This window comes from Sinohyriopsis cumingii, unplaced genomic scaffold (assembly GCF_028554795.1).
Source record: "Sinohyriopsis cumingii isolate HCF-2022 unplaced genomic scaffold, ASM2855479v2 utg000622l, whole genome shotgun sequence".
Classification (NCBI taxonomy): Eukaryota; Metazoa; Mollusca; class Bivalvia; order Unionida; family Unionidae; genus Sinohyriopsis; species Sinohyriopsis cumingii.
This window is the reverse complement of record NW_028315918.1, coordinates 513,429-525,657: the sequence shown is the minus strand read 5'-3', so window position 1 is coordinate 525,657 and position 12,229 is coordinate 513,429. Positions and strand designations below refer to the sequence as shown.

At 34.8% G+C, this 12,229-nt stretch overlaps 1 protein-coding gene and 1 long non-coding RNA gene across 2 annotated transcripts in view; one reads left to right on the top strand and one right to left on the bottom strand.

Annotated features, from left to right (window-relative positions):
* LOC149773639 (uncharacterized) overlaps positions 1-4,787 on the bottom strand; it is a 31,729-nt gene extending 26,942 nt beyond the window's left edge. Inside the window, exons 1-2 of the long non-coding RNA XR_016417326.1 lie at positions 4,360-4,787; positions 3,575-3,696 (exon numbers count right to left, since the gene is read on the bottom strand). This is a non-coding gene — a long non-coding RNA (uncharacterized LOC149773639). The remainder of the gene's footprint in view (positions 1-3,574; positions 3,697-4,359) is intronic.
* Positions 1-12,229, top strand: part of LOC149773637 (protein eva-1-like) — a 258,264-nt gene that overhangs the window by 86,999 nt on the left and 159,036 nt on the right. The window lies entirely within an intron of this gene.

Here is a 12,229-nt window from a genome sequence, read left to right as displayed (position 1 = left end):
CATGACTTAAAATTTATATTGGTGAAATTAAGTCCTGGTCATAAAAATTGACACTTAAAAAATTTCATTAAAAGTTAAAGCCAGTGGTGAGTATGGTCAGTATTTCATTGATATATATATATATTTAAATTAATACAGTTATCTTTAAAACTTCATTGATATGTTTTGATTAATAAAGTTATAACTAATACTTCATTGATATTTATTTTAATTAATACAGTTATGTTTAATACTTCATTGATATATATTTTGATTAATAAAGTTATAATTAATAGTTCATATTTTGATCATTAGCATAGGTAAGAAGTATGGGTCATTCATTCCAACAGTAGCATAGCAATCACACATGCAATCCATACAATTGTTGGTGGGGGTGGGGGACAGCCCAATGGGGTCCCAAAATTCCAATCAAACTTTTTTTTATTGGGAGGGGAAGGCCAAATTTTCTTGCTACAGTATTGGCATTAAAATCGGTTGAGGTTTTGGTTTAAAGTTTTAAGTATGATCGTAAATCTCAAACATTTTGATGGATAGGTTTTTAAAAAATAATAAATATGCATTGGATTTTATATCCCCATGCTGCAGTAGCTTCTTCTGTCAGCTGAGGCAAGGTAAAAGTCACGTGGTATACTGTTTGGTTAAGTTTTTTTTCCGTATTTTTAAAAGTCCCATTTGAGGGATTGCTGTCATGTTTGGAAAGTATTATTAGTAAGCATTGTCATTTTAATTTTTCTCACTCTTACCCTCCAAGGTCAAGGTCAGTTGATAATCCTGGTTTGGTTTTAGGTGAAAGTTTTATAGTCTTAAGTGCAGATTTTGAGAGCCATTGCTATAATATAGTATACTCATTAGGGGTTGCTTTTTATGCTTCATGGAGCCTCTCCTTCCTTCTATCCTCCAAGAAAAGTAAATTTCATTTAAATTCTTGATTGAAGTTTTTCTGGACCTTTATAAGTCACAAACCCTTAGAAGGATAGCTGTCATGCTTGGATTATAAAACTAGAAAACATTCTAAGCTTTTATAGTTTTTCAGCTGCATGCATTGCTGGTATTCCTTCTGCTCCCAAGTCAATGTCAGTGTAATTTTTAAAATCTTGGCAAAATTTTTCATTAAAGTTGTTTGGTATGGTCATGGGTCCCAAGCCCCTTGAGATCGATATATCATTTGGACCTTAGGATCAGGAAGCTTTGCTTTTACATATATATGCAAACCAACCCTCCATCTGACCTTTATGGTCAAGGTCATGTGGAAGTGAAAACATGCCTGTATCATGTAGTTGGAAAGACATGACATACAGTTGCATAATTAATTTGTTACAATTTCTTGTTAACTTTCTATTTGGTCAAGGAGCAGAAGAGCTTATGGGATGGTTTGTTGTCTATAGTCTGTCTGTCAGCACAAGATTGTTCCCACTACTTCTTCTGAACTAGGTGGACAGTTGCCATGAAACTTTACACACACATTTTCCCAAAAGTCAGGTTTGTCCTGAGTGAAATGGTGCTGTTCAGATCTTTCAATATGGCTTCAACAGTCTCCAGCTTTAAAATCTTTTCATTACTCCTCTTGAATGGATGGTTATCAACATAGAGTTTTCACTTCTTATTATGTCTAATTGATCATGAATGAAAATGGAACCGATTTGACATTCAATATGGCTGCCAAAATGGCCATTTTGAAAATCTTGTCACTGCTCCTTCTGACTGGAAAGTCATACTGACATGAGGTTTTCAGAAGATTTCTTATGAGGTCTAGTTTGTCTTAAATGTAAATGGTGCTGATCTGGTGGCCAATATGGCCACCAGTGGTCATCCTGAAATTGTTATTAATGCTACTTCTGAATGGATAGACATATATGTATTGCAGAAATGTTTTTTTGTCACTGTTTGCATATGTAATTTATGTTTAAAAAATCAGGCTTTTTATCACTGTTAATTTATCTACAGAAATAATCAGGCTGTTGCTGTCTGTATCTGTAATTTATGTACTTAATTCAGGCTTTCTGTTGGTGTCTGTATTTGTAATGTGTGTGCAGAAATTAGGCTTACTGTCACTGTCTATATTTGTAATTTATAAAATCAGGCCATCTGTTGGTGCCATATCTGTAATTTATGTGCATAATTCAGGCTTTCTGTTGGTGTCTTTATCTGTAATTTATGTGCATAATTCAGGCTTTCTGTTGGTGTCTGTATTTGTAATTTGTGTGCAGAAATCAGGTTTACTGTCACTGTCTATATTTGTAATTTGTGTGCAGAAATCAGGTTTCCTGTCACTGTCTATACTTGTAATTTATGTGCAGAAATCAGGCTTTCTGTTACTGTCAATATTTGTAATTTATGTGCAGAAATCAGGCTTCCTGTTACTGTTTATATTTGTAATTTATGTGCCAAAATCAGGCTTTCTGTCAATGTCTATATTTGTAATTTATGTGCAGAAATCAGGCTTTCTGTCAATGTCTATATTTGTAATTTATGTGCAGAAATCAGGCTTTCTGTCAATGTCTTCTGTAGTTATATATATATATAGGCTGATCTTGTCCAAGTTGACAGTTGCAGTTTTGGTAACCTAATACAGAAGATAATGTTAGTTTATCTAGGATCCAGATCAAATAGACAGAAAATTTCAGCTACGGACTTGTTGTGGATACCTGAAGAAAATAGTGATCAAGGTCATATTATCAGTGAATTGCTACAGTTTTGATATTAAGTTGGTAAATTCCAGGCATCATTAGCAATAAATTAAGGCATGGCAGGGGTGCCCACATTATTGTTTTTGTGGGTGGGGTGGAGTGGGCAAACATGCAGTGGTCAGCTGTGAAATCCAAGGGGGGGGAGTTCCCTCCCACTCACCCCAATGTGCAGGTGCCCATGAAGCATTGTGAAAAAGCATGTCAGGCACGCAAGGCATGGTGGCAGTAACATGCTTTTCTGGCCTAGAGAAAGACCAAGAGTATGGTTTAGATCAAAAATTGAAATTGATGAAGTAGATATTAATAATTGCAGCACTGTTAACTGTTATGATGTATGAGTGGAATTGCCAGGAAGACTACACATATTGGAAGGTAGAAACATTTTCCTTCAGGCTCAGTGATAGTGCACCACTATTTGCCATGATATCAGATGATCTAGATAAGAAGTTGAGGTGTCACACTAACGCTAAACATCTTTTCACCTGTTCACACCTGACAGTTAACCCTCAATCATATAATTAGGACAGGTAGAATGTAATTGGAGAATGGTTTCATTAGCAATTAATGAATAATAAATCAAATCCAGATTTTATACCTTAGAAACCTGTCTCCCACACAGCTAATTATGGTATAATTTCAATGACACTTATATAATAATAAGTTTTTTTTATAATTATGGACCTTCTGCAGTTTGACAAAAAGAAAGAATTACTTTGAACACAACAAAAGGAGTTCCCTGAAGATCATTAGTGAATGATTAGGTAATATTTAGGTACTACTCCTTATATTAACTTGGGCTTTTCACTAAAAGACTTCTTGTGATGTCTATTTGCTACTGATAAAAAATGTTGCCATCTTAAAAATTTTGTTATCACAGATATACTTACACAGAAAGACATATTTACATAAGGGTTAAACCAGAATTCTTTTGTTGTCCAGTTAGTGTTGATCTGTTGTCCAATATGTCATCACTGCAACCATCTTGAAAATCCTGTTGTTGATGCTCATCCTGAATGGAAAGTCTTATATTGAAAATATTGTTATCTCTACTCCTCACCAAATAGATGGCTATATCAACATCTGGTTATCACTAGCTCATCCTGACAGTGACAGTGGTACCAGTTCTACATCCAGTGTGACTGCCACAATGACTGATTTAAAAATCTTGTCTTTACTTCCTCTAAATGGATGACAGTGGGTTTAAATCAAGTACAAAATGAAAATGATACCAGTTATACATACAGTATGGCTGCCATGACAACTGTATTAAAAGTCTTGTTTTCACTACTCTAGAATAGATGATCATTATGATATGGGGTTTTCACCAAAAGACCTAAATTAAAATGGTGCCATTCTGACAGTCAGTACATGCACCACAGTAGCTAGTTGCATTACAGTTGATTTTAAGATCAAAAGTCTTGACTTGATTTTTTAGTTGTACTGGCTTGTAAGCAAACAAGTATGAATGGACTTATATTTAATCCAGCCTGTAGTTATATATCTCAGAGTAAATGGATTTTTATTATCTTACCCAGTTATTAGTTATATCTCTCCAAATAATACCCTGAATGATTCCACTTCATTTGTTTTCTTCAGAAAAATAATACTTAAACATTAATTTAAACTTAGCATATGATGATATCCTAAGGTTGTCTGAGGCAGGTTCACTTACCTTCCACCACAATAAGAGTAGGACGTTTTTTGCTGTAAATATGTGTTGTGGAATGGTCACAAGTATTGGTATGAGCAGCTGGTTCTGATTCAGATCCACACATTGGTAAAGTTTTTATCAAAGTCTAACTAAAAACTAGAATTCCAAAATTCATGTCAACAAAATTAAACCTGAACAACCAGTGGTTTTCTACAACTGAGGTGCTCAAGCTGCATGAATCCCCTGTAACAGATGTTTTTTACTTCACCAAGTTTTCCACTGTATTCAGTGATGTTACACCCTTTAATATTAGTATATACATAATTATACGTTATGAAGCACACCTTTACACAAGAAGGTGGTGACTTATTTCATGTTCTGTAGGTAATAACAGCTATTACACAGGTACAGCTTGAGCTCTTTATGTAATCCTTTCACATCCTGCCTGCAATTAATGTCACTTCAAAATAGAAATTGAACCTGAAATATTGTGCACAAGCTCACAGTAAATCGGTCATATATTTACCATGTTGTCATGTTTTCTATATGACAGTGCATCATGTAATTGCCATAATACATGTATTTCTAATTGACAATACCAGTCATATATTTGGACTGCCCCGGTGGCCTAGGTGGTTAGATCATCCACCTCGGATATGGGAGGTCGCAGTTCAAACCGCAGCTGAGTCATACCAAAGACAGTTCAAAATGGTACTAATGGCTGCTGTGCTTTAAGAGGTTAGTCAGCCTGGTGTTAGGATAATATTACTAAGTGGGACATGATGTTACATGATTTCCCAGTGTAATATGTCGCTGTAAACTGTAACACTGTAGACATTGTAGCAATGTAGCAATGTGACAAAAAATTGTTAAAGCTAAATTAAAAATTTAAAACACAGTCATATATTGAGCATATACAAAAGTTTTGTAACTGACAATACCAGTGCACTAAAGATTTTATTGTGACTAATTTGAATACTTCGTTAACAGTAAATGAGACTTTAATATTCTCATCTAACCTGGTGATATTTGCAAAGATATTTTGAGCCTCAAATTTCTTATTAAACACCATACAGTATGATGTACAGATATCTTATTAAACACCATACAGTATGATGTTCAGATATATTATTAAACACCATAAAGCATGATGTACAGATATCTTATTAAACACCATACAGTATGATGTACAGATATCTTATTAAACACCATACAGTATGATGTACAGATATCTTATTAAACACCATAAAGCATGATGTACAAATATGATACAGGCTGAGAAAGATAATTTGATATGTTGATGCACACCATTTTACATAATTTGACATACATGCAAACTAATTGGATTTAAAAGGTAACAGAATAAATACAAAACACTTTTTAATGAATTGAAGACATCTATTTTACAACTTGATCATAAATCAGTTTAGTTCAAATAGATCTCCCCACTATGATTATAATTTTGAAAGCGTACCTTTATATGAATTGAATACATGTCTCGGGTAATAACTGCTATTTTACAGGTAATTCATTGATTTTCCAGATAATCCTTTCAACTGTCACCTGTAATCAATGCCACTTCAAACCTGAAATTTACTAAAACCATATACATGGTATATTATAGATAAATTGTTATTATTTTATTAGTGTTAGATAATTTTGTACAGTTTTTGTATAATATTTTTTATTTTAATTGATCCCACAAAGCTAGGTATTATTGACTACAGCTTCATTTGCAAAAGGTGAGGGACATAGCCAGTGTTGTTTTTTGGCATATCAAGTTTATGTCTGAAAGAAAATCATTGGTAGAGAAGTTTATAGTTTAAACATGTCTACAACAAAAGTTGCTGTAATTGTACATTTTAACTCTATATATATATAGCTTTGAGGTTTTGATGAATCAAACAAGCATAGTTTTCCTCTTTAGATTCTAGGAGATTGTTACCAATAAGACTGAGTCCTTCCAAATGATCCATTTTTCTATTATAGAAACATGGAGCTGATAGAATAATGTTCTGGCTCTAAGAAAAGTATTTTTATGATGTCTACTTGGTCCTAAATGAAAATGGTGCCAATCTGATTTCTAATATGGCTGACTTAGCAGCCATCTTGTAAGTCTTGTTATTTCTACTTTTCCTGAATGGATGGTCATATTAACATCGGGTTTTCGCTAAATGATTTCTTATGATGTTGTTGTCAAGTGAAAGTGATATAACTTGAATGTCCAATATGGCCACCATGGCAGCCATCTTGAAAATCTTGTTATAACTACTCTTCCAACATCGATGGTCATGTCAAAATGGGGTTTCCACAGAAAGATTTACAGTGAGTTGGTCATAAATGAAAATAGTACTGAGATGAAGTCCTCCACAGCAGCCATCGTGAACAACTTGTTTATTGCTATTTACACAGAATAAATGATCATATCAACATGCGGTTTTTGCTAAAAGACTTCTTTTGATGTGTAGCTGGTCCTAAATCAAAAATGGTGAAAATTTGACATTCAGGATGTCAGCCATCTTAAAAATCTCGTTATCACAACTGTTTGAACAAAAAGTCATATTGACATAGTTTTAACCACAAGATTTCTTATGATGTCAATTTGGTTTTAAATGAAAATAATGCTAATCTGACATCCATTATGGCTCTTATGGCAGCCATCTTGAAAATCTTGTTATTGCTACTACAGAAGGGAAAGTCGAATCTTGAAAATATGTTGCCTCAACTTATCTCCATCAGTATGGTTATATATGATTTTCACTAGGTTCTAAATGAAAATGGTACCTATTATACATACGATATGGCTGACATACCGACTGCCATAAAAATCTTGCTGCTACTTCTCTGCCGTAATGGATGATTATTATGACATCAGGGTTTTGCCAAAACACTTCTTATAATATCTGCTTTGTCCTAAAGGAAATGGTACATGTACCAAGCTGGCATCCATTATGTGTACTTAGTGTTATGACTCATTGATCTTAAATTAAGTAACAGAAAAGAGTGAAATCCAACAAGTTTTGTAAAATTCAACAAATAATTTATTTCTGTAGGATACAAACAGAAAATTTAAAATTGAACTTACAGCATTGTGAATTAAACCCAAAATAGTCTTAAACATTCTATTAGAAGTCATGATGTTCCAATATTGAATGTGTTGATGTGCCTGTAGTCTCAAATATGCCAGTGGTTTGGATTGTGATAATGTGCTAAGTCTTTTTGATATATCATATAATCCAAAAATGTCCTTGTCTGAATTCACCATAGTTCCATATCAATATTTCTGTCCAAGAGTAATATAGATGAGCACTTTCCATTTCCAGTGAATAATAATTTGAATAAATAAATCCACCCAAATGAAAAACTCAACACAACAATAAGACTGATTCCACTTCAAGAATGAGTAATTTCTTAAATAAACAGTAATATAAAAACTAGGACACAGTAATAGCTCCTGGATGTGGGTTTTACAGCTTCCTTTGCAAAACATTGAAGGTTGTCAACAAGTTCAGGAAATTCCAGTTGAAATCTGTGTCCTTGACCCAGACCCATGTAAATATATTTAATCCACAATAGTAGAGAAATAACAGCTATATATTATGATGTTCACAAAATAAATGTCCATGGTCAGGTGCACAGCAAACTTGATTATGGACAAGGTCAAGTACAGAATACAAATTTATACAACATATATAATATAATCATTAATAAAAGCCAAGAAATATACACACACACACACACACACACACACATGACCGCTCTGGTGGCCTAGTGGTTAGAGCATCAGCCTCGGATGCAGGAGGTCATGGGTTTGATCCCCGGCTGAGTCATACCAAAGACTTATAAAAATGTTACAAACAGCTGCCTCACTTTGCGCTCAGCATTTAGATGCTAGTGTTAGGACTGGTCAGCCTGGTGTCAGGACAATGTGACTTGGTGGGACAACTTGCTGCATGTCTGCAGCATGATGCCCAAGTGCTAGACATCACTATAAACTGTCACACTGCAGACATGGTAGTGATATGACTGAAAAATTGTTAAAGCTACGCTAAAAATCCAAAACACAGACACACACACATACATAACATTCGGCATTTAATTTAAAGACCACTTGAGATGCCTAGTCATTAGAGCATCACCTTGGATGCAGGAGGTCGCGAGTTCAAACCCCAGCTGAGTCATACCAAAGACTTATAAAAATGGTATTAACAGCTGCCTCCCTAGGCGTTTAGCATTAAGAGGTTAGTGTTAGGACTGGTTGGCCTGGTATAGGATAATGTGACTGGGTGGGACATGATGCTACATGCCTGCAGCATGATGCTCCACTTCTAGACATAACTATAAACTTACCACACTGCAGACATTGTTGTGATATGACTGAAAAAAGTTAAAGCTAGGTTAAAAATCCAAATGACACACACACACACACACACACACATTTAATTTGAAAATCTTGTTTCACTGAAGAATATCATAGATGGTTTCAACACTTGAAAAATAAGAAATGATTTTATCTGGAATTCATGGGGGAAAAAATTCCTAAGTAGAGCATCAGCCTCTTCAAGGGACTCTTGTTTGGGTAGAGAGGTATTTTATTACTTGAAAATGGACAAAACTATTTGTCACCACAGCTTAAGATTATCATAGGATTACTTGATCCTACTCCTCGATTTGATAACCATCTCTGTTGTTACGTGTTTAGGCTCGAATAACCAGTATCACAGAAAGAGTGAAAACAACAAGCTTTTTAAAATTTAACAAATAATTTAATTTCCTGGCAAAATTCTGTAAAAATGAAAACAAAGAAGAACTTATGGTTTCAAGAATCAAATCCAGAAATAATCTAAGAATAATCCATGAATTATTTTGCAAAAGTCCGAGTAACAAATGTTCTAATAATTTCAAGTTCAAACCCCGATGGAAAATCCAAGATGGATGACAATGATGTATGCTGTAGTCAGTACTGTGTGTATCTTGTTGTTGTTGTTGTGGGGTTTAACGCCATTTTTCAGCACAATAGGCTATACATGGCAGCCAGTATTAATGGTGGAGGAAGAACCCGGAAAACCCCGGAAAGAACCACCGACCCACGAGAAGCTACTGGCAAGCTTTCTCACATGCCCACATTGGCTGAATCTTAGACTCGAACCGCCGCAGACAGAGGTGAGATGGCAGTGATCCGTAACGAAGAGCGCTTTAGACCACTCGGCCACTCGGGGCCCCACTGTGCGTATCTACATTTCCTTGTAGAAATACAAATAATGGCACTCCAGTATTGGAAATTCAAATTAAATTTGTAAGCAATGTCTTTCCAAAATTTCTGTGTGAGCACTCCTCAAAATATTTCCAGAGAAAAAAAAGAATTAATCCTTTTGAAATCCAACTGATCTGAAGAAAATTAAATTTAAAATCTGGCAACAACAGACTAACTTGACATCAGTGTAAAAAGCCCCAAACTGAGATCTCTCTCTCTAAAACAAAGGTTATACTGTATTATAAGACGCAGTTTCGAAATTCCTCCAAGTTGCCAAATGGGGGGGGGGAGGCACGTGATCATGTTTATGTCATGTACACAGAATATGGCCTTGATTAGACCAGTACTTTTCTCTAAGAAATAAAAGAATTAAAAAAGTTGTTTACATCGTAAACCCAAAGCCCCATCATGACCTTGACAACAACCAATTATTTTAAAATAAAAATAGGACTTTGTTTACTAATTTTGAATCAAGGTCAGCATCCAGGCCAACACCTGGTGTTCATGAAAACAATGATTCAGGTCGACCAGTTTTCTGGAAAATATCTCTAGTGAATAAATTTACATTATAATAGCATATAATAGAATAAACAATTAAATTAAAATAAATATGAATTAAATCAGATATGCATAACACTGTATGGGAACACTGTATTCGTACTTATAAGTAAAGTCCAGTTGCAAACTACACTAACCACAAGATGCCATCACATAATGCACCAGCAGGTATTGATTTGTTGCAGTTTGTAATCAGTAGAACAAACAACAATATAGACACAGATTTGCTGGACTTGTAAGTTATATATATATATATATATATATATATATATATATATATATATATATATATATATATATATATATATATATATATATATATATATGGTACATTACAGTGGATGGAGAGGTTCCACTCTCTCTCTCCCTCTCTCTCTCTCTCTCTCTCTCTCTCTCTCTCTCTCTCACAGTAGTCAAAGATGAAAACATCAAGACAATGGAAGGTAATAGCATGCAGATTTGTAATCAGCAGAAAAAAAACCTGCAACATATACCTGTATTTTCTGGCTCATTATGCAATGGACTGGACTTGTAAGTATATATTACAGTGGATGGAGAGGTTGTACAACTTCTGTCAAAGATGAAACTATCACGCCAACAGATATACAATGGATGGTAATGACATGCAAATGTGTCAATTGGTCATGAAGGTGGGAGGAAGTGATTGTAGTGGTTTAACTGCACAGGGAATTGTTTGTTTGGTTTTCAGTATGACATACAAAGCTGCATAGTGCCAACCCAAAGAGTAAATTGCCTTGCATACAGACACTCCACAGCAGTCAGCATTGAGCTGATTTAAGAAGAAACTGAATCTAACATGTGGCTTGCAGAACTGTTGATGCACCTTGACTACACGCAGGGAGGTAAATAAGTGTCAGATGGTTTTATGCTGTTTGCTACAGATTAAGGTTTATAAAATTAAATAGCATTGGTGATGATTTAGTTTACATGACCTTGGTAGATGTAACAAGTTACAAAAACACACCTTTGCATAGGTAGGTAGTGATATGATTACATACCCCACAGGTAATAACTGCTATTACACAGGTAGAGCCACAGATCTGCTCTGTAATCCTTTCACCTGTTACCTGTAATCAAGGCCACTTCAAACCCCACCCCCCTACCTTCTTATGAAGACTGGGACTGTTAAATGGTAGTCTTCAGACCCTTGAGTTTTCCCTTCATTGAGCACTTCAAGGGAAGTTTCAATTACAGTTATGTAAAGTATTGATAAAAGTGGGGATAGACGACAGTGATAACATACTGGAAAGAGAGTTAATTATGTAATGTCAAAAAACTAATGCCTTACAATTGAGGAACTTGAAATTGGAGATCTTTGTTAGTAATATCTTCTATCATGCACACTGTTATCAAGATGTTCCTTATTGCTCAACACTACCATTGGATAAATAGTTTAAATAGAATCAAAGTATATGTAGTAGCCTGTCTTTTTTTAATGTCCTTCATTGCATTGTGATTCCAGATATATCAATCTTTCATTCATAATTATAACTTTTTAGATGTCCTGATTTATTGGTGTTTTATGAAACCAGAATTATAATGTCCTAGTTATCATATAAAACTTTTTTCTTTTTTCTTAACGGTCCCGTCATGTTCATATCGAGACCACTCTTTATTCCAAATGCCCACCTTATCCTACTTTTTGCAAAGTTTCACCTGTCTGTGTGAAGTTCAGACTGGTCAGCCTTAGATCTCAGGCCACTAAGTTTAAAATCCAGACACAAAATCGGATTCCGACCATGGGTGAGTTTTGGGTGAAAAAAACAATGGGTCCAATAAATTAGGTTTTTCCCGCTGTATTTTGTAGTGCATCTAAAATGTTCAGATTATTTAGTATCATTGTAGAGCTACATCTGTCTACCTTTCTATAATACCACCCACTTTAGTGTATCATACATGACCTTGACGCTACAGAGCTTGGCAGTACTCCTGCCATGTAAACTCGGCGCCAGGGGTTAATGAGTTAATGCTATGCACCAATCGTGGCAGCTGCTAGTATTGTTTTGTTTTAAAATAAGTCTTTGGTATGACTTGAGGCAGACGCTCTTAAACCACTTA